This window comes from Equus asinus, chromosome 12 (genome assembly GCF_041296235.1).
Source record: "Equus asinus isolate D_3611 breed Donkey chromosome 12, EquAss-T2T_v2, whole genome shotgun sequence".
NCBI classification, from domain to species: domain Eukaryota; kingdom Metazoa; phylum Chordata; class Mammalia; order Perissodactyla; family Equidae; genus Equus; species Equus asinus.
This window is the reverse complement of record NC_091801.1, coordinates 25,919,384-25,944,917: the sequence shown is the minus strand read 5'-3', so window position 1 is coordinate 25,944,917 and position 25,534 is coordinate 25,919,384. Positions and strand designations below refer to the sequence as shown.

The window sequence follows — 25,534 nt, the reverse complement described above, 5'->3', positions numbered from 1 at the left end:
GCTGTCAGGAGCTCTGCCCCAGCCAGCTGAGTGGTTTGTACCGAGCCCTAGAGCCTAAATGGGCCTCTGTTTCCTGTTCTGAAATGAGGATTGTGTACCAGATGGGCTTTAAGGCCCTTTGGAATTCTTAACACTCTGTCCTACCTTGGGGAGACTCAAACTGGGGACGGGCAGAGCAGCAGTTCCGAAATGAGATGATGTTGTGTAAACCTTTATTTATATGACTTCTCACAACTTGATGTTTTATATTCTTTTTTCTGTATAATTGCTATCTGTGGTTAAATGTCTCCTTTAAAAAAAATTTGAAGTGCGCAAAACACTTATCTTCTGACTGAAAAAGTATGTAAAAACTAACAATTTTGGTTAACTAACATGTTTATCTATTTTTTAAATTTGTTGACCAATTTTTAAAAGAATCATCACTTTCTGTTGCTATATATAGTATTTAATAGCCTGCCTATTTTTGTCAATTACAAAGGCAGTCGCAATCTTTTTCTTCTCTATTTTTAGATATTTCGTGCTGCAGAGAGTACTTCAAGACAGGAAGGATTCCCTGTGTCTTCTGCCTACCTTCTCTAAAATCCTCATTTCTCTTTCAAGTAAGTGTACTGCTTTGCTTTGATCCATTCTGAGCAGAAGGTATTGATTCACTCTGAAAACTGGTGTCATTATTATGTTAAGACAAAGAGGGTGAGGTTTCAGATATTTCGCTGTTCAACAACAACAACAAAAAAGAGTCCCACCTTTGAGTCCACTGCCAGAACCACAATACCAATAATGGTGATTTGCTTTGCCAAGGGTTTCCAATGATGTGTCTTCTATGTATCTGCTAGTATTATGCTTTCTTAAATGCTGTGTTATATTTATCAGTAATCTCTCAGGTATTTAGAAGTGCATGGATTTGAAGACAAAATTAAAAAATGAACATATTTACACTCCAGTGAGAAGTACACTGTCTGTAGTTGGGGAATGAGATGGTGTTTTCTGACAGGCCAGATAGTGTGGGACTGGCAGCAAGTGCCCTGGGAGAGATTTTTGCAGTATGGCCTCCCAAGGGAGGCTGTGTCAAGAGGGCAGAAGCTAACGCCAACTGGGAGACAAACTGAGAGGGTAGGGCAGGTGTTGGAGGACAGCCAGCGGACTTGGGAATGTGCACGCTCCATGGAAGACACTACTGGGTACTTGGCCCCACGTCCACACCATTCCCGGATTCCTTTCTAGTTTCCACAAGCTGATGGAAAGCGTGGAAACATCCTATAGCCAGATCCATCTTCCCACGAAGGAGCTGAGCAAGTGGATGAACAGTTGTCAAGGTCCAGATGGTTCCTCCCTTTTACAGAGGGGCTGGGAGTTCAATATCACCAAATGAAGAGGTTGGGAATGTTTAGGAAAATGGGAGACAGCTCTCCAGTCTCCAGCAGTAACCTGAGGAGTGGTAAAGAGCAGCCCTCATGAGAACATACAGGCTTAACCTTGGTGCCCATATTCCAAGTGATCACATGCTTTGATTTGATTGACAGCCTTCGTGAGCCTCCTTTTCAGCATCCATATGTCGTGTGGCATTGCCTATATAGTATGCCATGCATTTTATAGTTGCATATAATTATTATTGCATTATGCAGGACATTGTTAGGTAGAGGTTAAGAGGTTATTGCTTTCCAGGAACCTCAGACTCTAACTTAGGCTGACAAGTAAGAATCAACCTGTGCCAGGTGGAATTCTTCAATCTGTGGAAAGAGAGGAATTAAAGGAAAAGCCAACAACACCCCTGAGTGATCCACCCTGAAATTTATCACTTTTATCACCATATTACTTTATTTTCTTATCCCAGATATAAGATGTTCTGATATGAAAGCTTGGGCTCTGGTTGGCTAGAAGGAACTCAGCCTCTCCCATCCCCAGGCCTTACAGAGCCGAGCTTGTAGAATTGCAGCTGAGCACAGGTGAATTTAATGGGGAATGCCTTCTAACGGGCTGTGTTCTCTACTCTGCGTCATTCTGGGGAGCCCATCCCCGTCTGCCCTCAAGTGAGGGGGTTCCTGGGACGTGGGACGTATAGTGCTAAAAGCAGGAAAATTCACCAGTAAACCAGGGCCTGTTGGTCCCCCTTCTGATTCCTAGCAGCCCTCCTCTCTGGTACACAGCCGTGTGAGGTTAATGCTCACCAAGCTGGCTCCTGACAGCAGTTGAATTTGCCGCCCTAGTGGCCAGGAAGGAACTGGGGTTGAGTAGACGTGGTTCTAACTTCAGCTCCACTGCTTACTAACCCTGCAAATGGAGTTGACTTCTCTGAGCCTCTGCTTCCTGTATACCAATAAGAATAACAGCAAGCCAGTAGGAGTTTGGGGAAGGTTACATGACAGCTCTGGGAAGTGCCTAGCACAGCATAGGTGTGTGAGAAGTGGGGGCCCCTCCTTTCCCCTCAAGACGAACTATTTAGAGAAGACAGTCAGTACCTTCACAGGCATAACCATTTTGAGCTTTGTCAATATTATTATTTGGCTAGGTCCTGCATCAGAAAGATTAGCAAGATTTCAACCATGCGACTCATTAGCATAATGTCTGTGGGTTGTAGACACTAAATCTTGGTCCCTATATCTCATTCTTAAATCGTGTCAGGTCATTGTGTGCAGGTCACTTTCTGTTGTTTTTCTATCAGTTTTCCCATAAATAAGATAGAAATATTTTTTTTAAAGTGCTCTAAAGAATGTTGTGAAAAGCCGAGTTTTTGTCTTATTACCCAAATATTTTCAACTGTTCCAGGCGATTATTGTATTTAAAGTTCATTAAAACTTTGTTTTTTTCTAAGTTCTTAAATTTCAGATAAATGACCTTGTGAAGACATATAACAATACATATTATTGTCATTAACATTTTTCATTACTCCTCGTGCATTCAAGATTATTTTCAGAGTACAAGGTGGGTCTTTTTTTTTTTTAAGTGGTTCCTTGTTTAAGGAAACTAAAAGAGAAGATAAAGGCATAATATAAAAAGACCTTGTAATGTTCTTTTCGTCAAACCTCTGAGTTTTTTCAACTCAGGGTTGAAAAAGTATACTACACTCCTGTGTAGTATATATGTAAGCCATCTTTAAAGGAATATACAAACGCCAGTTTCTGTGAGTTACTCATGTGACTGCAATTGCAGGAAATAATTTACAAGGTCCTTTTGTTTCTGATTTCGTGTTATCTTAATCAAACTTAAGTAATTGATAGTTTCTCCTGGAAAGTTTCCTTTTAGAAAACTTCTCTGGGATGGAGTTTTGTTTTTTATATTGTGTGTTAGATACTTGAGAAATTGTTGGGAGTAAAACCAAACTTTGCACATTTTTTTGTGTGTTAAATAGTCCTGACCAAAAAATATATGCTAGTTTTCCCCAAACGCCTTTTTTTTCCATTTTTGTGTTTCCTAAAGCTGGTCCTCCATAGCGAGTGATTTGTTCCTTGTCCATGACTCATCCACCTTTCACGCCAGCATCTCTGACTTTTGCCTTTTCCGAGATCAGCTCTTTGCCAAGCGAATGACTCAGAGCTCAGGTTCCACAATACCGTCAGGTGTGGCTCCTCTGAAGCCGTCTCAGCTGACTTTGAGCAAGGTCTCCCTCAGGAGCCAGCTACAGTAATGAGACCCACTGGGCGGTCTAACCAAGCCAGGCTTTTGACCTTGCTTGCTGGTTTTTGAAAAAAGAAGAGGAAGAAGAGGAGGCCTCGTCTGGAAAAAGTAGCTTGGTTTTTAGTTGTTTTATTCTCTTTATCCACAAAAATCGTACAGCCTTCTGGAAGGATAGATATAGAGATCTCTAAAATACTCCTATACTTAGAAAATATAATTCTGTTTTTGAAGATTTAACATATATTTAATACGAAGTTCAAGAGGCCACACTTTAAATTATTAAATTACCAATTAAGTTACTTCGTATATTTAAAATGCTATTTTTTTAATCAAATGAAAGACAAATTTTGTGTTACTGTGGAAAGTTTTTGGTGGTGGTTGTTCATTAGGCTGTCACAATGTCAGTTCATTGTCAGTGTGGTCATTGCTTTGTACAAAGAGCAGCAGAAAAGTTAACTCCATCATCTGTGGAAGGCCTGCTCTAGGAGCACTGTGCTGGACTCAAAAAAGTAAATTGGCCAGAGTTTTACCCACAGAACAAGTTTATTTGGGAACAAGTAAAAGAATTGCAATTCAGGATATGCACACTATGGCGAACCATAGGCAAATCCAGAGAACAAAGGAGGGGCGCTTGCTTTTACAGAGAAAAAGGGGAGTTGGGAGAGGCTGTAATAAATGAAAACTCAATTGGAGGAAACTGGGAGGCCAAAGTGTAGAGGCTTCTCATTGGCTAGGTTGCTACAGTCTCTCACTGGCTGGGCTGTTGCCAGGCCAGGGGGAGAAATCTTCCTTCCTCTGCTAGATGGTAAAGTGGAAAACACCTTCCTGTTGGAGATGCAAGCATACCTCTCTTCCTGTTGGCAGTAATTGGCAACTTATGCTAGAGTGTGAGAGCTCCCCCTACAGGTCTTCCCAACTCTAATTTAGTTGCGATTTCTTCTACTAATTTCACAGACATCATATCGCTCTTCAGTTTTCACTTGCCCTGCAGAGAAAGTATTAGAATCTTCTTTGTGTAGATGAGGATATAAGAACCAAAGAGGTTAAACTTCATTCCAAAAGGCAACCATGTGGTAAGACAGACGCTGGGTCTAAACTCCAAGTTTACCCCAGGCTCTTCTATTAAACCCCTTACCAGACCTTTCACACCATTTGATTTCTTTACAGTGATGGAGTCATAAATGGAACAGGAAAGTTGGTTGAGGGAAATTGGGCAATGGGAAAGGTGGAGTGGAAAAGTTACAGGAAAACATGGATGTCTGCTAGAATATTAGAATGATTCCATGGAAGTCTTCAATTAATAAGAGAACGGAAGAGACCAAACATCAAGGAATGACAGAAAGAGACCATAAGAGCACACACGTTAGAGAGAGAGGAGGACACGTGCAGAGTGATTGCATTTGTGCCAGGAGAAAAACTAGAATATCAGGATTTTCACATTTTATGTATTCTCCAACCTGTTAAGTGTCTGCTGCCATCATTGGTTTGGATTGAGAAAGCGTTCATGTGTTCTGACTGCTCAGAGAAGTTCAGAGAGAGACCATGCTCCCCAGGACCATGTGATTAGTGAGCACTGGAGTATCCTCTCCACGCTGGTCTCTCTCTTCAGTAGCCTAGTGCTGTAGTCTGAATGTTTGTGTCCCATCCCCCCAAATTTGTATGTTGAAATCCTAATGCCCAATGTGATGGTATTAGGAGATGGGGCCTTTGGGAGGTGCTTAATTCGTGAGAGTGGAGCCCTCGTGGATGGGATTAGTGCTCTTATAAAACAGGCTCCAGAGGGATACCTTGCTCCTTCCACCGTATGAGGACACAGTGAGAAGTTGGTAGTCTGCAGCCCAGAAGAGGCCCTTCACCAGGATGCAGCCATGCAGGCGCCTGGATCTTCGACTGCTTCCAGCACTGTGAGAAATAAATGTTTGTTGGTTTATAAGCCACCCATCTGTGGGATTTTGTCATAGCAGCCCGAACAGACTAAGACACCTAGGATAAAAGTATGTTAAATATTCCATTCTGCTTTTCTTTTGTGTATCTGTGTTCAGAGATGCAACAGAAAACCTGAAACATACTCTTAATCCTCATTTCTTCTTCTTTGAGAACTCCTCCTACTTAGCAGGGGAGGAGATGCTGCTTTCTCTGTGCATGGTCTTTGGGTAGTATTTGGACTTACCTACTCTCACAGCTTTGCATAGCACCAGTCCATCATCGTCCTGACATATTTATCTCTTGACTTTACTTGAGTCTGATGGGTCTAATTCTCTGTAGGAGACATTTACAATAGAGCTCAGCATCATCCTTGGTCAAAGAGAAGCAGTATTCACCATGACAGTCAGTCAGTCCTCGGGAAGGAAGCCCATTGAGTGACTCCCGGTTCTTTACTGCACGTGCCCAATCAGGCATCAAGCCTTGCTGACTTTTCCTCCGGCATCATGCATCATTTATTGGTGTTGCCATCTCTTCGTCACCAAAAAACTCCGTTACTGACTTAACCTTATGCTAGTCAGCCTGCCTGTAGTCTCTGCTCTCAGACCAGTCCATTTAGTAACCAGAAAATTCTTTTACACACACTCTTTTCATTGTATTACTTCCCTGCTCCAAAACCCTGTTTCCCCCCAGTTACCTGTAGATCACATTTAAATTCCAGAGCCTGCCAGGTAAAGCCGCCTCTCCACTGGGCTCTCCACATTTATCCAAAGTCAGTATCCATTATTCTTCTCATGTTCTTCACACACCGGGCTCATCAGAGTTTATGTGTTTTTTCTTGCCTGGAATTCCTTCACAATTGCTTTCTCATGAAGTCCAAAAGTTCCTTTCAGACCATGTCCAAAGTTACTTTTTATTTTAAAAGAAAGCTTTTTAAAGCAAAATCCCAGAATTTTTACTATTCATTCAGTGAACAGGTTTCTTCACAATTTATGTACTTTTATAAGTAGTCTTGAAATTATTCTTTAAGCATTATATGATTCTCAAATTATATGATAAATTCATTAAAAAAGTTTTCCTTAATGAAATCGTCCCATTCACAACAACATGGATGGACCTTGAGGGTATTATGTTAAGTGAAATAAGCCAGATAGAGAAAGATGAACTCTGTATGACTCCACTCATAGGTGGAAGTTAAACATGTGGACAAAGAGAACAGATTGGTGGTTACCAGGGGAAGGGGGGGTGGAGGGTAGGCACAAAGGGTGAAGTGGTGCACCTACAACACGACTGACAATAATGTACAACTGAAATTTCACAAGGTTGTAAACTATCATACTCTTAATAAAAAGTAAAAAAAAATTTTTTTTTCCTTAACTCTGTGAATGCATGGGCTTTCAATGGTTTGAGAGGATGAATAAACAAGCAGTGCTCTTCCAAGCTACCTCAGGCATCCAGATAGTGCACTGTGAGAACGTGGGCTGGGGTTGAAATCCTAGAGGAGATTTTAGGTCGTTTTGCAGCCTTAGCACAGTTCTGTGAGCTGATTAACTTTCCGAGGAGTAGGAACGAAGTAATTTACTAACCTGGGAAGCTCTTCGTAAAAATAATTTTATTCAACAACACAGAAGGGAAAGCTGTTGTGAGTTCTTAAATATCCATAAGAGAGTGATATCTAAAGTGACGTATAGAAAACATAATCAGGAGGAACATAGCAGCATCTCCTCTGAAGGGAAAACAGACCGACTGACAGCAGGAAGCACAAGCAGAAACTCGATCGAAACCCCGCTCATTTGTGAGGCCCGTTTCAGATTTCCCCTCCTGTATGAGGGTTTTCTTATCTGGAAATCTCCATTTATTCAGAATTTACATTCTGTGGGTTCATAGTCCCTTAAGGCTCTGAGTCCATAGTCATATACTTTTTTCAGTCTCTGGGAAGGTAAATGACACTTATCATAATCTGATTTATGTTACAATAAGTTGCTTCTGCCTCTTTCTAGTATATTATAAGCAGTTTGAGAGTAAGAGTTATGTTTTAACTTTTCATCTTTAGAATACAGCACAGAATGTAGCAAACCGTAAGGATTAAGAATGGTTTGTGGACCTTTAAAGGGCTGAAGGACTTTTTGTGCATGTAAAGGAAAGTCACTGTAAGTTTTTCATCTGCCTTTTTATAAGCTCTGATAGCAGCATCTACAGATATAAGACATGGTGACACGGGGAGTTAACAGGGGCAGTGGCGTCATTTCGCTAAAAGAGTGAGAAACAGTCTGCTTGTGGAGAAAGGAAGGAGAAAACAAAGTCAGAAACAAAGGAAGAAAAGAACAGGAAAAATTGAGTTGTTTGTAGTTCAACATTATGGTATGGAATTCTAAGAACTTGAGCTTAAACTCTAATCAAAGTAGGGAATAATCAAGGCATAATTAGTTTTATGAAAAGGCTCTTTAAATCTGGACTCCTCAACTGCATTTAAAATACGGTTTTATTTACAAAATGAAGTTTAGATACAGTTCTGTTCTTTAGCTCTAATTGAGTGTTCCACAAATTCAACATTCAAAAACTCAATTATTTGTGATTGGCTCAAGTTCAATAATTGCCTTGATTCTGCAGTTTGGGGGAGGTACCACCTCAAAGGACCACACGTCGGAGCTGATGAAGGATGGAGAGTGAGCGCAACCATCCCCCACTCTTCACACTCACCTTCACGTCCTGTCTCTGTGTTAATCCGGTCATCATTTCCATTGAAAAACGTCTATCTGGGGGGCCGGCCCGCTGGCGCAGTGGTTAAGTTCAAACGTTCTGCTTTGGCGGCCCAGGGTTCGCCAGTTTGGATCCCAGGTGTGAACATGGCACCACCTGGCAAGCCATGCTGTGGTAGGCATCCCACATATAAAGTAGAGGGAGATGGGAACGGATGTTAGCTCAGGGTCAGTCTTCCTCAGCAAAAAGAGGAGGATTGGCAGCAGATGTTAGCTCAGGGCTAATCTTCCTCAAAAAAAAAGAGACAAACTCTTTTCAAGCATCACTTAATGGCAGTTGGCGTATAAATAGTGTCAGTTTCTAATTTTAAGTGATTTTATAAGATTCTCATGCTTTCTTTCCATCCAGTTAGCAGTGGACTTGAATCTCAATTTTTTGAAATATGACATATTCACTAAAAGCTTAGCACCACATACACCCTATCACTCTCCATCTCCTAGGTAAAGAGGGGTTTGTGAAACCTCACTCCTCACCTGTTAATGTTGATTACTTCTCCAGAGGTTCCTCTCAGGTGCCAGTGGAGTTTTTATAATGTCATTACTGGGCAAATTATGGTAAATAGCCACCAAGTAGCATTAGATTCTAAGCACAGCACAAGGAGTAGCTCCCACCCCCTGTTCTCCCAGGACACCCTCGAGGACACTGTCTTACAGGTACGTCAGCGTAGTCATCCCTGATCATATGAGGCACACAGGTCGGGCAGTCAGAGTCACGATTGAGGCCTGCCTCCCTGACCCCAGCCCACCGCCGTCTCTGCCTCTCTCTCAGGCTCTGCTCTAAACCTGGCAGCAGACAGCAAAAATAGGAAAAAGCAGGGCTTTGTTTTCTTTTCCTCTCTTACTTTTATTTGTAGTTCATCATTTCATGCTGTGTTTTTAAGGAAAAAAATCTCCCCCTTTCCATTTTTGGTCATACCCTTCCACTTAGCCAACCAAAAAATGTTGGGAAACTGATACCCTTATAGATTTAATTTAAGCTTTTGACCATTGGCTTGTCATGAACAAGAAAGATTTGTGCATTTGTTGAACTCTGGCCCGGAAAAGTTTCACATTAGTTGTTTTTAGAGAGTATAATGAATTTTCCTGAAATACACCTGGCACATGTATTTACAAAGCATTTCAAGACTATGTTCACTTTCTCCCCCACCAGACGTATATTTTCTGTGCTTTGACCGTTCCGCAGGACTTGGCCCCGTTATGCAGTGTGCTGCATTCTGCTTTCATGGAGCTGTTGATTCCTCACTGCATTCCTTGTGTGCTGCCCATTTGCACGTGTGGCCTTGCCCACTCTACTGGGGTTTATCAGCTGTGTGCAGTGATCGCTTTCACAACTGGATCTTCAGCCCTTCTCAGGTAGTCTCCAGGAGTGCTAGGCCGAGGTAAATTGCCTCATCTGGAGCGTTTGAGAGCATCTCTCTCTTAACATACTTTGGTCACTAAGCATTTGACTAAGAGATGCTAATTTACGATTAAGGAAAAATATATGAATATGTGACTATAGGTCTCCCATTAAGAAACAGGAAATTAAGAGATCACTTAAGGACATTTTATGCCAAATTTGCAGCATTTTAGAGTTTCTTATTATACCTTGCTAATGATACTTGACATTATACATGTTTGCAATGTATCTTATTATCTTAAATACAACTATGTTTCCAAGCTCAATGATCATTAGACATTTCCCTCCAATCGATCTCTTATTTTTAAGCCTTTTGAAACCTGGTTTTGAAGTGCTATTTGAAGTCTTCTTATGTTTTAAACTAAGTAGCCACTTTATTGGCACTTAGCCTTGTACGTAAGTAGGACTACCATGTGCTTTTTAGGATATTTCATAGAAAGTGCTACTTCTCTTTTAAACTTGTGCATTGTTGCTGTGATGTGTAAAATACTTTACAAACTGCGTCTTTTGGTTTCCAGTCAGTAATGGATGGTGATGCTCTGTGAGTACATTTCAATACTAATATATTTCCCAGGGAAGACAATGGAATGTAATAGCTCCATAGTGTCGTGACTTACGTAATGTTGCACACGTAGAACAATGTGGAGCTGGTGTTTTTCTTGGCATTTATTGGGCGCTTTGCAGGGCCAGTCATGGTGTCAAGTCCTTTATATGCGTCATCTCCCCTGATTCTCACAACAGGTAGTTGTTGGAACAAAGCAGGTAATCACGGGGCGAGATTTGAGCCCATGTTTTTCTGGCTACAGATCCATCCTTCTTACAAACCTTGCCAAAATGTGTCAAGTGTGATAGTTTTTGTGCGCCAGGTGTTTCTCAGTCTTTGGAGGTAAATGCTTTCTTCCTATTTAGAAACCATATTCTTTTGACAGGTTAGATTTACTGAAGGTTTGTCTGAAAAAAAGAACTTGCTGTAGATGCCAACGAAGACTTCCCCTTCAGGCTTGTTTATTGGATAGTGGCCCCAAAGAGACCAGTGCTCTCCATCACCTTCATCCTCATCTGGGAGCCTTCAGATGGGTCTCCTAACTTCTGGGACTCAGGTCACAGGACTCTGCGCCCAGCTCTCTCATTTGAGGCTATTGATGCAGCAGTAGCAATTTGCATTCTCCTTAAAGACTTAGACATTTTATAAAGCACTTTCACTTCAACAGCCTTGAGGAGTGAGGGGGAACTATTATCTCAACTTTTAGATGAGGCAACAGAAGCGTAGGAGAAAAGTGACTTCTCAAAGTTTCATTGCTCACAACTGGAAAAGCCAGAATACAAGTTCATCTGTCTCCTTCTACATCACAACTCCAAATCGAGACCTCTGTCGGGGGGCAGCACCTCATTTGCTCATCAGTAGAATGAATGAATTAAACTTCACCAGTGGCTTTCAAACTCTGTTCTCTGGAGTACCAGAGGCTTCAAGGCCAGCAGGGCATTGAGATTGCAGCCTCTGCTTTAGCCAAAACCACCACATCTGTGTATTTTACATACTGAAGTTCCACATAACCTTTACTCTAGGGAAAGCTTCTGGAGCTAAAAAATAAAGACTCCTGAACATCAAGGTTCATATTATATTCTAAGCTCCAGCCTTTAGGGGCTTGTGCCAATTAAAAAAGTCAATGAAATTAATATAAACATGAGAGAATTGTCAATGGGAAAATATGATCTGCCTCACAAAATTAATTTGCAGCTTTCCAAAAATACATCTTTTGGGTGAGGCCCAGAGACTCCCCCAGATGCAGAGCTCCCTAATGCCTAGTTCAGTGCCAAGTACCTAGTTCAAGCCCCAGTCCTGCCTGGTCTGGGGTTTTGCAGCTTTCCTCACCCACTCCGATACACTCCGCACACTCCAGAGAGTGCAAGCGACTTAAAGCCAGGTTGCTCACTGCACACCACCCTTCACTGGCTCCCATCATTTACAAGGTCGAGTTCAGGCCCCTTGACTTGGATGAGAGATTCCCTGTAAAGGTCTGTCTCCCTCTCCTGCTCTGTCTTTCTCCCTCATGAACTTTCCCTGTAGGACTGTGAAAGGACCCACAGCCCCTGTGAGTACCGGGCTCTCTATGCCTTTGGGCTTGGGTTTTTTCTATTCCTGTGCCTGGCACTTGGCCTCAGGAGTCTGCTCAGACTTCACTTCTTCCAGGATGGCTTCATTGAACCCTTGGGCTCTGTTATGTAACCCCATGTACCCCTCTCTCATAGTTTCATAGCCTCTCATGTACCTTCATCTCCACTCTGAAACAGACCCTTTCAATTCAAATGATGTCTCTTCCCTCCATCTGTGATCTCCTCAGTGACAGAGCATAGATTTCAGTCATTTTTATATACCTCATGGTTAGAATAGCACCTGGCTCATAGGAGGGGCCCAATAACTGTTTGCCTAAATGAAATTAAATGGAACTATACATTTTATTGTATATATTTTAAGCAATGCACAGAATATAAAAGATTTTATGTATTTTACACCTTTTATAGTATGCTAGGATTATAAGTGATTTCATAATTAATTTTAAAAGATAATCACAACTTTTAGTTTTTCTGTTAAAATCTCATTTTACTATGTGCATACATATATTTAGTGAGTCTGTATAAAACAGGGAATTTCCACACCTTTCCAGTCACTCCACAGCTGCTTTCATTATTTTACTGACTTGATGAATTCCTAGTCGCATCAAGGCCCAAATGATGTTTTCAAGTCATATATCTAGTTTAGAACTCCTATGGTAAAATGACATTTCCAGACAGAATTCTCCGTCTTTCATAGTTTGTCTGACTTCAATGAAATATTTGTCTTTCTTTCCATAATACGTTGTCTGTCTTATCTTCATTTTTGAAAGAGATTTGAGTGGAGGGATTGTATATGCTTCTTTTTATGGGATTCTATGAATATGAGCACTTAGTTTAATAAACCAAGTTATATTTCCCAAACTTTAGAAAGGGTTATGATTCTCAGTTGATTGTGTGCACTAGACTTTGTGTGGAAGTTCCAAGAACACCGTACCCCTTCAGCCTGATGCCCTCATCCTTGGTACAGCCTCATCCTCTGAGTGAGAGCAGGAGGGCACGAGAGTTATGACCGCCTTCCAAGGGGAAGCGATATTTTGTCCAAAAACCATCAAGGACAGAGTTTTCTGCTTTCCATACTAGCTTTTTGATCCGAGGGCTTACAAGGTGAAACCCATGCACATCAACTTGCTGCCTTGTAAATTTGATCCCTTGTAAATCTGCGACATTTTTGCTTGTTACAACAGTTTTATATTCTCATGTACGTAAATACTGCCTTTGACAGGAGCAGAGCCTCGTGCCATGAATATTCCTTCAGCAGTGGTGAGAACTCTGCAATAAAGCTTTGAAGTTTTAGGATGACAATCAAATGGTCCAACAAAGGGCAGAGAGAAGCTAAAATAAAACCTTCACAGATGAGTGGTTTTATTTCTCTTCAACTATGTGGTCCTAATACTACTGCCTTTGTGCATCGTCCACGTGAATTGGTGAACTTTAGTGTGCAAGGATGATAAAGTATTTTGTCAGTTGAAGGTCATCTATGGCTAAGCTATAATTTCTACAGTTCTGAGAAAATCAGAGATCTCTGTCAATCTTATCATTTGCATTGGGGATCTGTTTAGATGTTTAATGCTTATTTGACTGCTGCCTTCCTCAGTTGTAGTGCTTAAAATATGGTGCCTGAGATTCACAGTAATTTAATTTTGTGGTTTGACTTATTTGTGGGTGCCTTAGTTTTATGGTTCTTGCTTTCCGCGGAAAAACATAATAGAATCTGAGCTCAAAGCCATTACCTTCTACTACCCAAAGTGCATTTCTTTCCCTGGTCATTTTTTTCTGATTAGCACCCATAATTTTAGTTTGCAGTTTATTCAGTTGGATGTGATAAATGGATTAGTACCAAAATAATTATTGACAATTTCAAAAAACACTTGCAGGGGGAAAACGGTAAACAGTCTAATGATGCAATGACGATACAGAGAATTTAAGAAGTAGCTATAATATGGATGCATTGATGATAACTTACTTCTAAGTTAAAGTTACTCATTTTAAAACTTCACATTGTCCTTGTTTATTTTTGGATCAGGAGATCATCTTTTAGAAGAAAGCATTTCATAGAAGTAACATACCACTGAAACTAATTTTTACTTTACAAACATATTTTTGCCATTATGGAGTCTTTCAGAAAATTTTATTCTTTAGAAGTATGGTTTCTGCCCTTCTCCCCAAAAATGTCATACATTAGCAAGATTCAGTAGCAGAGCTTCAAATAACTAGTTTTATTCAAAATAAAGGCTAAGGTATCTGTACGCTCCTTTGAGAATCTCAGGATTTTCATCTCATCATTTATACAGATTGACTTGAGTTTTTCCCCACAAAGTCTAGCAGAGGAAACTGCCTATTTTTTAATATTAACAATACTTATTAACAGTAGTAATTACAGCAGCTAACATTTATTGATGCTTGCTATGCTTTTTGCCCCCTTTTAAGCATTTACCTGGATTTTCTCACTTAATCTTCACAACATTCCCTTGGTACAGATGCGGAAACTGGAGCACACGAGTCCCCTCCCCATGGGACTGCTTTCTGCTTGGGTTGGCCATGCGTTGCAGGTTTGTCGGCGGACTTCACCCTCCTAGGCAAGGGCCCTTCTAGTAAATCGTGTCCTTTAGTTGACCACACAGTCTCTGTAGTGGACCAAAAGTTAATGCTGTTCCAGAAGGTAAACACTGTAAGACAACAGAGAAGGGCATTTTCGTGCTCATCTCTCCAGCCAGAATTATATTTGAAGCAAAGCAGAATGACAACATTTCCTTTCAAAGAAAACCCCCAGCGAAGGCGCCCTTGTTCAGGGTTTTGTGGCCACTCAGTTTCAGATGATGGAGCATCTCCTGCACTTGTTTCCAGTGGGACAAAAGCCTCTCCCTCATCCTTGCTTTCTGCTTGATTCTTCTCATGATCACTTGGTCGTTTTCACAACTCAGTTGTCCAGCTGGTGTTCATGAGGCCCCTGCTGGACAGTAACCACTTGTGCTTCATCTACTTGAAGGGTGTTGCCCATGTCCAGCTTTTTGGCTCAGCCCCTCCTCTCTCTCAGGACTCAGGATCAGAATTTTGTAATCAGGTGTGCTGAGACTCACATCATGAATTAAAGCGAAATTTGTGGATGGCTTTATCACCTCCATGCCTCCATCAGAACACATGCCTGATGGTTGTTCACACACTAAAGAGTAGAGAAAAAATTTAAGCCTAGGTAACTTGTGAACATTAATGCCATATGCATTCTCATAAAAATAAAAATCCTCCCCCAAATCATAATTGATAGTGACCCTGGAAACCCAACATGCAGATCCCTCTTCTCACGTGGTTGCTGAGTTATAGGGAACGTGTGAAATGATCTCTCCATGGCAAAGGAGTCTGTTACCATGGAAACACGCTTACTAGTTTCTAAACCCTTCTGGCTGGTTCCAGGAACATTAGCTCTATTCTAATATTAAAAAAATAAATCTAAGATTAATATCTGGCTTTTAAATAGTTGTAATTGTTGAAAGAAAAGCATTCATTTCAAATTACACATAGACCCTTCTCATCTGGAGAAGTGTTACCTTTGATATTATTTATACTGGTATTTCATACAGGCAGAGTGACCACTGCTGGTACACTCACATCTGTTGCCGCTAACTGAGCCTTCGTTTTCCATATTGTAATTTGGGGCTTGGCATTAGATTCACCTGGGAGAACATAATTTTATTTAATCATACTTTACTATTTATGTACTATTTTTCTCTTTTAAATCTCTGCTTCCTTATGGAGACATGCTATATTTGTCAAGCCTACTGTCCCCGGACAGACAGGACGATTAATTGTGTGCTTTTCCCGTTGTCAGGAGATCGTGTGTACAGTGTCTCTATTCCCACCAACTTCTAAGTTTGAAACTGGGAATAACATCTAAAGGAAGGCTCCGAAATATTCAAAGTTTTATAGTAATGAATTGTACTTAAATATTTAAATGTAGTTTTTAAAAGTGAATAGTTAAGTTTAAAAAATTAAACATTTGACTCATTTGCAGTGTTTAAATATATTTTTGAAACCGAGCAAAGTAAGTTTGTTTATTCATTCTGTTTGTTGGGTTCTTGCTTAATATGCAGTACACTTCTGGTCCTCCCTCCCTCGTGTCCCTCAGGGTGGATTTGGTGCTCTCATCGACCACGTTTATTTGCAGACGTTTATTGTGATTTTATATATGTGCTGTTAAAGTGTTTAATGTATGTGGATATGAATACTGTGTAATACACACGCACATATACTCATATATATATATATACATATCTCGAACTGTATTGTCCTTTCCTTTCAGAATAGACCTCATCTATTTCTTATGTATTTTCTTACTATGGTATTTCTTAATATCTGTTTTCTTTTCTGTCGTGTAGCATGTGATATTACATGTAGGTGGGCCGAATGAAGGCTGTGTGTTTTATGTGCTTCATTTTCATTTAAAAAGTTTTTGTTGATTTCTTTCAGTCTCTTCATTCTCTCTCCTTCTGCCTGATTGCTAAGCTTTCAAAAGTATTACCCTTTTGTTCTAGTCTAGTCACGTTTGTGAATGTCCATGCTTTCTGCCTCTGGAGTGCTCTGTCAGTTGTGTCTGGCTAAACTTTACCTTGCCCTAATCCCTGGCCCTTGTCTCTTTCTTTTCTCTTAGAACTTAGATTCTAGGAAAATCTTTTAGAGTCAGGGATTATATATAAACTCTCTTCTCTAGGTTCTGTGTAAAATCCAGCACATTTACCTTCAGAAACTATAAATACTGACATAGCACCTCTTAAATTTTAATCTGGTGCTTCCTCGTATACTTTGAACAGTCATTAATTCAATTTTGGGTACTTGTAGTTATTCCCATAAGGTACATTCTGAAGGTGGGCGGGCTCCTTCAAAGAGAGCAATAGGCAGGTTGTTACATTTTGGTTCTGTTATCAGTTGAATACATTTCACATATTGTGTTAGTCTGCTAGGGCCGCCTTAACGAAATACCACAGGTTGAGCAGTGTAAACAACAGACTTTTATTCCCTCACAGTTCTGGAGGCTAGAAGTCTAGGTTCAGGTGTCCAGGGTTCATTCCTTGTTCCATACCTCTCCCCTAGCTTATGGGGTTTGCTGGCAATCTTTCCCGTTCCTTGGCCTGTGGAAGCATAACCCCGATCTCTGCCTTCATCTTCACATGGTGTTCTACGTGTGTGTGTATCTGTGTCCAGAGTCCCCCTTTTCATAAAGACACCAGTCATATTAGATTGGGGCCCACCCTACTCCCATGTGACCTCATCTTAACTAATTACGTCTGCAGCAACCCTATTTCCAAATAAGGTCACATTCTGAGGTACTGGGGGTTGGGACATGAACATATGAATTTTAGAGGACACAATTCGACCTACAACACATATCATTACAATAAAACTTGTTTTATATCCTAAGTCTATTCAGTGATTTTACAGCAAGTAGACCTTGTGTTAGGATCATAATACAAATCAAACACAATTGGTGCGGATGCATTTACTAAGCGAAGTCTTGAGCGTTTATGCCTTGGCAGCTCCGCTCAGCGCTCTGATTGCTCTCCTACTTGGAGGGCCCATTTATTCCTAATCATACTAGCGTAACCTCATTTAAAGACTAAATTAATTGTTTCTAAATTGTGCCGGCAATTGTTACTCCTGGATGCCAGCGAGATCTCTAAACATCTTTTTAACCTTTTTATCAAATGATAATTTCATTTTAATAAAAAAAAAAATGACCGTAATGAATTTTAGTCAGAATAAACCACTGTATATTATTTATTGGAGCTATATTTATTTCCAATCTAGATAATCTGACTTCCTCCAAAATCTAGTATTTGCTGTTTCAGGAATTAATTTTTTGAGGTACTATGCTACCTTGTACTTTAATCATGATGGATTTAAGTCACCAGCCAGTAAGACAGCCAGTTTCTAAATGGCGAACAGCATGTACTGGCTCACCGTTGTTTCTGCCCCTTGGCACCATTTCCTCAAAGTTACAGGTCGGTGCCCACCAGCCGTGAGGCAGTAGTGACTGTCTTGGTTGGAGTCCCAGGGTACGTGCTTCCTTTGTTCCCCATGGGAGACAGTAAAGCAGTAAGCTGGAGCTATCGCATTTGCCAGCTGTGTTTATTCTATTTAAATGGTGCTCAGGCCCTACATCTAAAACTTGAAAGGAAAGGAAGTCTTCAGTATTAATCCCTGCTTTTAGTTATTTTCTGGACCATCACATCTTACTTTCCTGTCATTCAACGATGCTAACGTATTCACCAACACTTTTCAAGAAGGTGTTTACGATAAAGCAGAGTGAGCATGTTGAGAGACGCAGATTGCACGTTAGCTCAGCCACTGCTTCAGTAGAGTTCAGGGTGAGTCGCCTGCCTCTGTTACAGAGGGAGGAGCTCTGACTGACAGAACGTGGAAAAGATGAGACGGAGCAGCAAGTGGGTATTCCCACAAGTCACTTTGCTTCTATTTTACAGCGAAAAGTTGGGAAGTTATCAATGAACGGTGTACCAACTTCTTATTGTGTGATTTGATGTTAATGTTAGAGGTTTACCATTGTTGATATAATTTGATTTTCAATAAAATTACATATTCCTCGTGTCCAATTTTGCTTTAAATTATGTCTAAATTAACTAATTAAGAATAGTTTTTAAATGTACGAAACTACTTTAAACCAGGATATGTGATTTCTAATTATGGAAAGGAATTTATTTGGGCAAGTATTACTATGAAGCTAATTAGATTTGTTGCATAAACAAGTTGATTTCCACCAGGATCATAACAATATATCTGACTTGCAGCCACTGGGCTGGGCTTGTTCGAGCTTCCTCCTCAGCTCCACCATCAGCTGCCATTCTCCCTTTGTGCTGCCATCTCTTGTTGGTACCACCCGTGCAGCCTCTGCTTTCGTTCATTCTCATTTCACATATATGTTCAGTGGGGGCATCTCCAGTTCCCTGAGTTCCCGCCTTTCCCTCCTTCCCAGAGGGACCTGCACATCTGTCCTCCACACTAGCCCACTGCCTTCTCTCAGCTGTTGCTCCTCACATTGATCAGTCACTCAGGCTAGAAACTTCAAAACCATTGAAGAGGTTCAAGAAGAGAGTAATATGATCAGACATGGGCTTTAGAAGAGTCAGTGATTGTCTTTATCTGTGCAATATTATATAGTGCAGTGCTTATTATTTTAAAAAACCTATTGAATTAAGCAACTCTACAAGGCAAAAAAGGGATGAATATGTACCTAAGGGTCTTAAACCTGAATTTTAAAAAAATTGTGTTTGTTTTATGGCAAGTTTCAGTTCTCAAAAGTGTTAAACTTTGTAAGGATTGTACAGAGAGAGATTTATAAAGTTGACTCAATTAATGCAGTATAGACAGTGTGATGTGTGTTTCTATAAGCAAATACCCATGTCATTTCCTGGACATCAGTCAACCTTCATGATAAACTGCACACATGCAATACCCCATGGTCCCATCATTTTCAGTACTGTGACCCCTTCCAGGAAGTGTAAAGATACAAAAGTGAGTCATAATAGTTTTATTTTTCTAGCACATCCTGTTTCTTTATCTGGCACTCCGTAGAATGTATGCGAATGTGAATAAGGACCCAAGTGACTTCTTGTCCTTTGAAATCCAGCTCTGGCATCACCACTTCTAGAAAGCCTCTTCTCTTCCACCTCCCCGAGTCCCACACTGTTCATTCAGGGCCTTTCCTTGAAGTTCCCCTGGTGCTGTGTTCCTAGTTCTAACAGACTGTGTGTCACACTCTGATGTAACTGTCTGGTTGCCTTGCCCAGCTAGAGCACAGCTCATTAGAAACTAGAACCATGTTCTCTCACTCACTCCTCACCACCTCATGCCGGGCTTATTACTGGGCCTACTCAGTTTGTATTTGCAAAATAAACGAGTGAAGGACCAAGACAGGGATATATTGACCCTGTGTCCAGCTCTTTAACCTTTGCTTCTCTGCATACTTATATTTTGTGCTTTGATTTTTCTGAAGACTAGTCTTTCAGGGATTACCTGTCAACATAAGAAACACATTGCTTGGATAGGATGTTTCTTGGAGGTGTAATGTGGAATCGTGTGGTTAAAAAGGGACACTGTAATTCCACCTGTTCCTCTCCAAGAATTGCAGTGAAGCCTTCACAACCTGACGTGCATGCAGCGAATTGTAAGGAAGTCTAAGAAAGATTATAGAACACTTGAGAGCAGGCTGGGTCCAGGACAGAGCAGAAAATCATCTATTGAAACTACGAATAAAATGAAATGTAAGTTTATCTTTTTATATACTATTTTCTTATTCACATCTTTGCACCTGGGAGGGAGAAGACTACAGGGTAGAGGACACTAGGTTGAAAGGGAGTGGCTGTAGAATTCTTTGTAACATATAAAAGTGATTGTAATGGTTAAATGTCGACATGAAATAACTGGTTTGCAGCTTTCTATGATGTAAGACAGTATTCAACTGCTTTTGAAGTAATTACTCCCCACATTTTTTCTACTGATACTCTTATTTTTATGCTATATTTGTGTATTTTCAAAAACTTATCATTTGATTGCCTTTTTCACTATCCTTTAAATACTTGAAATTCTGTTTTTACATACAGATATAAACAATCAATATAAAATTACATCGTATAGAATAATATTTTGAAAAGGTTCTCAGATGACATGGCTCAGTGATTTCTTAAAGGACAGAAAAACACCTTATTAATGGAGAAAACCAAACATCCATCTTCTCCTGGGAATACAGGTTGAATTTTAATTGAGTAACTTGCATCAGCCACATCATGTTACTGACGTCTATCAGGCAGTGGGCTTCTATACCAGGAGTTCTTTACAGAAAAAGAAGTCTGTCTTTTCCTTTTCCTTTCCTGGGAGATGATAGCTTCCTCCGATGGGTAACCATCAACTATGCGGGCCGAGAGTGATAACTAGCAATGGAACTGGGTGCTCTGGGGCGGCATTTTCTTTTGTATGGGGAAGGCAGTAAGTAGTTTCAGAGACTTGCCATTTTCCTAAAATTGCTTTGGGCTCCATGTTACCTAAGCTTCTGGAACAAGTCCTGGAGCCAGAACACTTGAGTTTTATCATAGCTCTACCAGCCACTGTGGGGTGATCTTGACAAGCTAGTTAACGTCTATAAGCTAACATTTCCTCAGGGTTATGTGGATTAAATGAGAAGATGAATATAAAGCATTTAATATATAGTGTTTTACAGATTGTTTTGATGGTCCAATTTTTTTGCATTGTAAAGGATGGTTGAGTTATTTTTCGGAATGTTTCATTTTTCCTATATTCAGATGTCGTTTTCAACTCTGAATGTTGATGCAAAGCTTGGGAATTTGGTTGTTTCCTGAGCGTAAACAAATATGAAATAATCTGTTGTAGCCCATGGAGTTAGAACAAAAATCACCAGTGGATTTGAATTCTGCCCAGTTGTTTCTCTTTGCTTTACATGGCTCCAATCTGCATGAATTTCAGTTAGATGTTTTAGTTAAATAAAACCAGTTGCCCCGGGCCACAGTTCGAATTTCAGTTAGCGTGGTATATTAACTGTAATTGCGTAAAGCACCAACTTGATAGTTAGCGCTTTAGTCCATAGGTCACTATATAAATAGCAGGTGCTCATCGTGATGGATGACCAATCACGTCATTTCTTTCAAAGTCTGTCCGTGATGGTCACTGCACGTCTATCATTCAATTCACCCACAGACAGGAAAGCGTGTCGCTGTGTTCCCTCCTTGTCTTGCAGTGATAACTCATGTGACGTTTTATAAAAAATGGATACTTAAAAAGGGAATTGGCCAAGCCAGGTAGAAGTGCAGCAGAGCAATGAAAAGTGATGATGCTGGAAGTGAAATTCAAATCAAACATGTATGGAAGAAATAGCTCCGGGGAATGTTGACACTGCCGTCACTTGAGAGACTGTAGATGTGCACACGGGAGCCGAGTGAAGGGGACTTATCAGCATGAATGAAGAAAGTGGTTGTGACAGAAAGGATGAAGGTGTCCCAGAGGAAGTGACGCTATCAAAAACTTCACATGAAAGGATTTCTTGGACATATTCACTCCATTGAAGGCACAAAGGATTAAATGTTGGCAGCTGATCCAAACTTAGACAGGTGTGTGGCGATTCACTAAGGCATAGAAAAGATGCTCACCCCATAGCGTGTGCTGTAGTATGGGATGAGGACGGCAAGCATGGGTCGCTCAAACTACTCTTGGTAAATTTTTACAAAGAAATCAAACATTCTCAATGTGTTTATGTTGTCAGTTAGAGTGATTTAAATTATAGTGTTCATTTCTCTTTATAACTGATAATGAGAGTTTTAAACTTTTGTCGGCAAGTTTTTAAAGGTCACAGAGCCATTGTAATTGTTGCCATTGATTATTAAATACATATTGCTTGGTTTCAGCTTATATGGTTCTTTTTACAGTCATAATCTTGCAAAGCGAGGGACCATCTGTAGTGAAAAATAGTCAAGCGAATCCTGTTGCCGTTTGGATTTTCTATTACTGAAAAATTAGTTCACACATCCTCTTTAATATTGTCAGTATTTTCAGGTACTTTCCCAGCCTATTAAAGGCAATCCATCTGGTAATAGATGCTTTATTGATTCTAGAACTTACCTGACTTTCTAATACTTATTACTTTTGATTTTCAAAAAGTCTAGAAATTAAATATTCAGAGGCTTAGGTTTTTGTGGTACTTTTAGTGAAATATGTTTGCACTATAAAAGTTGTCGTTTGTTTGTTTTCGTTGTAAAAGGAGGCCCCACTAGTATGCTCCACAGGCAAACAGCCAAACCTGCTGCCTTATATATAGCATATTCCATGACAGTTCTTTAGTGTTTGCTAGATTTGCTGCTCATGTCTGCGGTCTCTTGGGGGTGAGAAATGTAATCTTGCTGGCTAGTGTAAGTCAACAAGCTGTGGGGCATCGTTGTCTATTTTGTAGTATTCATGCAGAATGTTTTGATTTTAAAATGTCCAGAATACTTAAAACTGTCTTATATCATTCAACTTCCTAATAAGTACCTATAATTTAAAACCTCCAAATTGGTTGGTTTTGAAAGATGTTAATGAATAATAATAAGAGCTTCTGGGTTATTTTTAATGCATCAGATCCTGTGCTGTGGTCTGTGTAAGAGAAAGGAACTGTGATTACCATTTTGGAGAATGTCCCCATTGCCACCAGCATGCCCACGTCATTGTGTTGTTCCCCACCAGGCCGCACACTGACAACATGCTTGCTCACATACAGTAACGAAAAGCCTGTGTGGGAATGTTTGTGCTTTTAAAGATTGGATTAATAATGTCCAGGGAATGAAGCTGATTTAAACACAGCTCAGAGTAATTCTCAGAGTGGGAAGATTGACTTCTGCTCTGCCATTTCCAACTTTTTACTAAAATAACGTCCTTACTAGTCATGTAGCAAAGAGACTAGTTGATTTTGTTCTTTTGGGGATCTGCCCTCTTTATATACGTGAATTTTTATAGTTTTTCCTATAATTTATCTTATCATGTTCATCAGCTTTATAAAGAAAAAATAAAATTTTTTACTCCAAAACAATTTTGCCTGAACCTGAGGTGAAGATTACCACAAGGAGCAACAAGAAGATGCCAGTGATGGTAAAGAGGGATCAGAAATGGTGATTTTGAAGATCCTGTGCTAATTTTTAGATTCTGGCTATACTTTTACTCACATTGATAAATAAGGGCAATTTCAGGAATAGGAAAATGGGGACTACATGAACCTAAACCAACACTGCCATGGGTGACACCTTCAGAATCATTGCAGGACCACAGGAGGCAGCCCTGAGGCCACTTCGGGACAGGCCTTAACTGCAGACCTGATCTAAAAAATCACATGAAGCCTCTCCTTTGGCTTGAATCCCACAGGAGGCTTTCTGGTACATTCAGGAAAATGGTGGCTTGGAATTTATTGCTCTTCCTCGCCGGCTTCCTGGCCAGCAGAGTCCCCTGCTCCAGGGGGGCTGCACCTTGCAGTCTGGCTGCCCGAATGCAGCCAGGAGCTCCTGACATATCATAAGCACAGCCTGCTCCAAGAAAGCCCTTCAGGCTCCAGCTCCTGCTGTCTTCACTTTCTGCCTACTGCTGTGAATTCCATCCTCCCTCATTTGGCTTTTGGTGGGTCATGACTTAGCCCAGATGGCTCCTTCTGCCAGGACTGCCTGCCCCTTCTCCCAATTTGTCATTTTGTGAGCTGCAGTCAAAATGTTGAAGAATTCTTTCCCACCCTTGCCAGGAACTTCATTACTTCTTCACCTGGATTCTGGAAATAATTTATTCTTAACCACCATGATACCTCCTGTTTATTGGCTGTCTGTTACGCGCCAAGGCACTTGACATGCATGATCTCAATTCAGCAAACAATAACCCTATTACAGACTCTAGTAGGTGAGGAGACAAGTACCTTGCCCAAGATGTCACTAGTAAATAGTGGAATCTGAATTGAAACACTTGTCCTCTTTATAGCACATCACACATTGCATGATTATTGTCTCCCTGCTTCATTTTTATCCTCCCCACTTGACTATAAAGTTCTCTGTCTTATTTCTTTATCACTTCCATCTCCACCCTAAAAATCCAGCCCCATGCTTGGCACACAGCCCTTGTTCCATAAATAAAGTTTATTGGAGACCACATGAGGGACTGAATGAAAGTTTGAATCAATTCCCAAGAGCTACAGGGTAAGAACAGAATCAGCAAGAAAGACTAAAATCCAGTTTTACAAAATTAGCATAATATGTGCAAGAATAATTTTCTGTTAGAGAAATTTGGCCATGATGAGAGTCTATGTAAATAGAACTCTTAAAGACCCCACGGCTCAATTTCCTTACTGGTCTCGAGCAAAGGCACAATAGCTGTTTCGTTAAGGGCTCCTAAAAATGGTGATTTCATTTTCTCCAGTACTATTCCTATGTAGGCACCTTTTCTGGTTACTGGCCAGGGGGCATAGGAAGGCATTTTGGGGAAGAGGGCTTGCTGCTGTCTAGAGTGGCTCACACTCCTCCCTAAGTGTGTGCTCCACTGCCACAGTTGAAGGACAGACAGGAAAACGAGGTCAGCAATCCTGGACAGTGGCAAGGTGCCCGGGACACGGGTGGGGAATCCAGAGGGCCAGCAGGCATCCCGACTGACATCGGAGAAGCAGAAGGCTGTGGGATTGCCAGAGTGGCCTCTTGAGCCAGTGCAATCCAGCCTGCCGTGATTGTTGACCCTTAGACTGCCTAACACCCGACTGCCCTTGAGTCATTAATCTGCCCTTCTGAGCAACTGATTTATCATGACAGTGAGCCAGGCTCGGAGAAACAGTCTACTGTAACCTATTCAGTTTATTTCTTCAAAGGTTGTAGTGAGTGGCTCAGAGACAGGGCCAAATAGAAAATTCAGAACATCATGCCTTCTGTGTTTACCCTGATGATTATTCTCTTCCATTACTATCAACTGAACAGCATGGGGAACAGAATTCCCTGAAAAATTGAGATATGGGACACCAGCCAGGTCTGAAGCTTCCATCCAAAAGAAGTAATCTGTGATTTGGGGCTAGCAGGAATTAAACTTGCTGTCTACTTAAAATCCATTTTTTATATTTGGACTGTTTAGAATTATTTGTTCAAGAACCTCGTTGAGGCAGATGATTATATTATCATACTCATTTGTTTCGAGGAGGAAAATAGCCTTATTTGCCTCAAACCAG

The 25,534-nt window shown here is 40.6% G+C and overlaps 1 protein-coding gene across 10 annotated transcripts in view; it reads left to right on the top strand.

Annotated features, from left to right (window-relative positions):
* FAM110B (family with sequence similarity 110 member B) overlaps positions 1-25,534 on the top strand; it is a 142,852-nt gene that overhangs the window by 80,817 nt on the left and 36,501 nt on the right. For 6 of the 10 annotated variants that reach the window (XM_044780176.2, XM_044780175.2, XM_070481225.1 and 3 more), the window contains one exon: positions 511-599. The exons of the other annotated variants lie outside the window; for them this stretch is intronic. The gene's annotated coding sequence lies outside the window, so the exon portion shown is untranslated. The remainder of the gene's footprint in view (positions 1-510; positions 600-25,534) is intronic. 10 annotated transcript variants of the gene reach the window in all.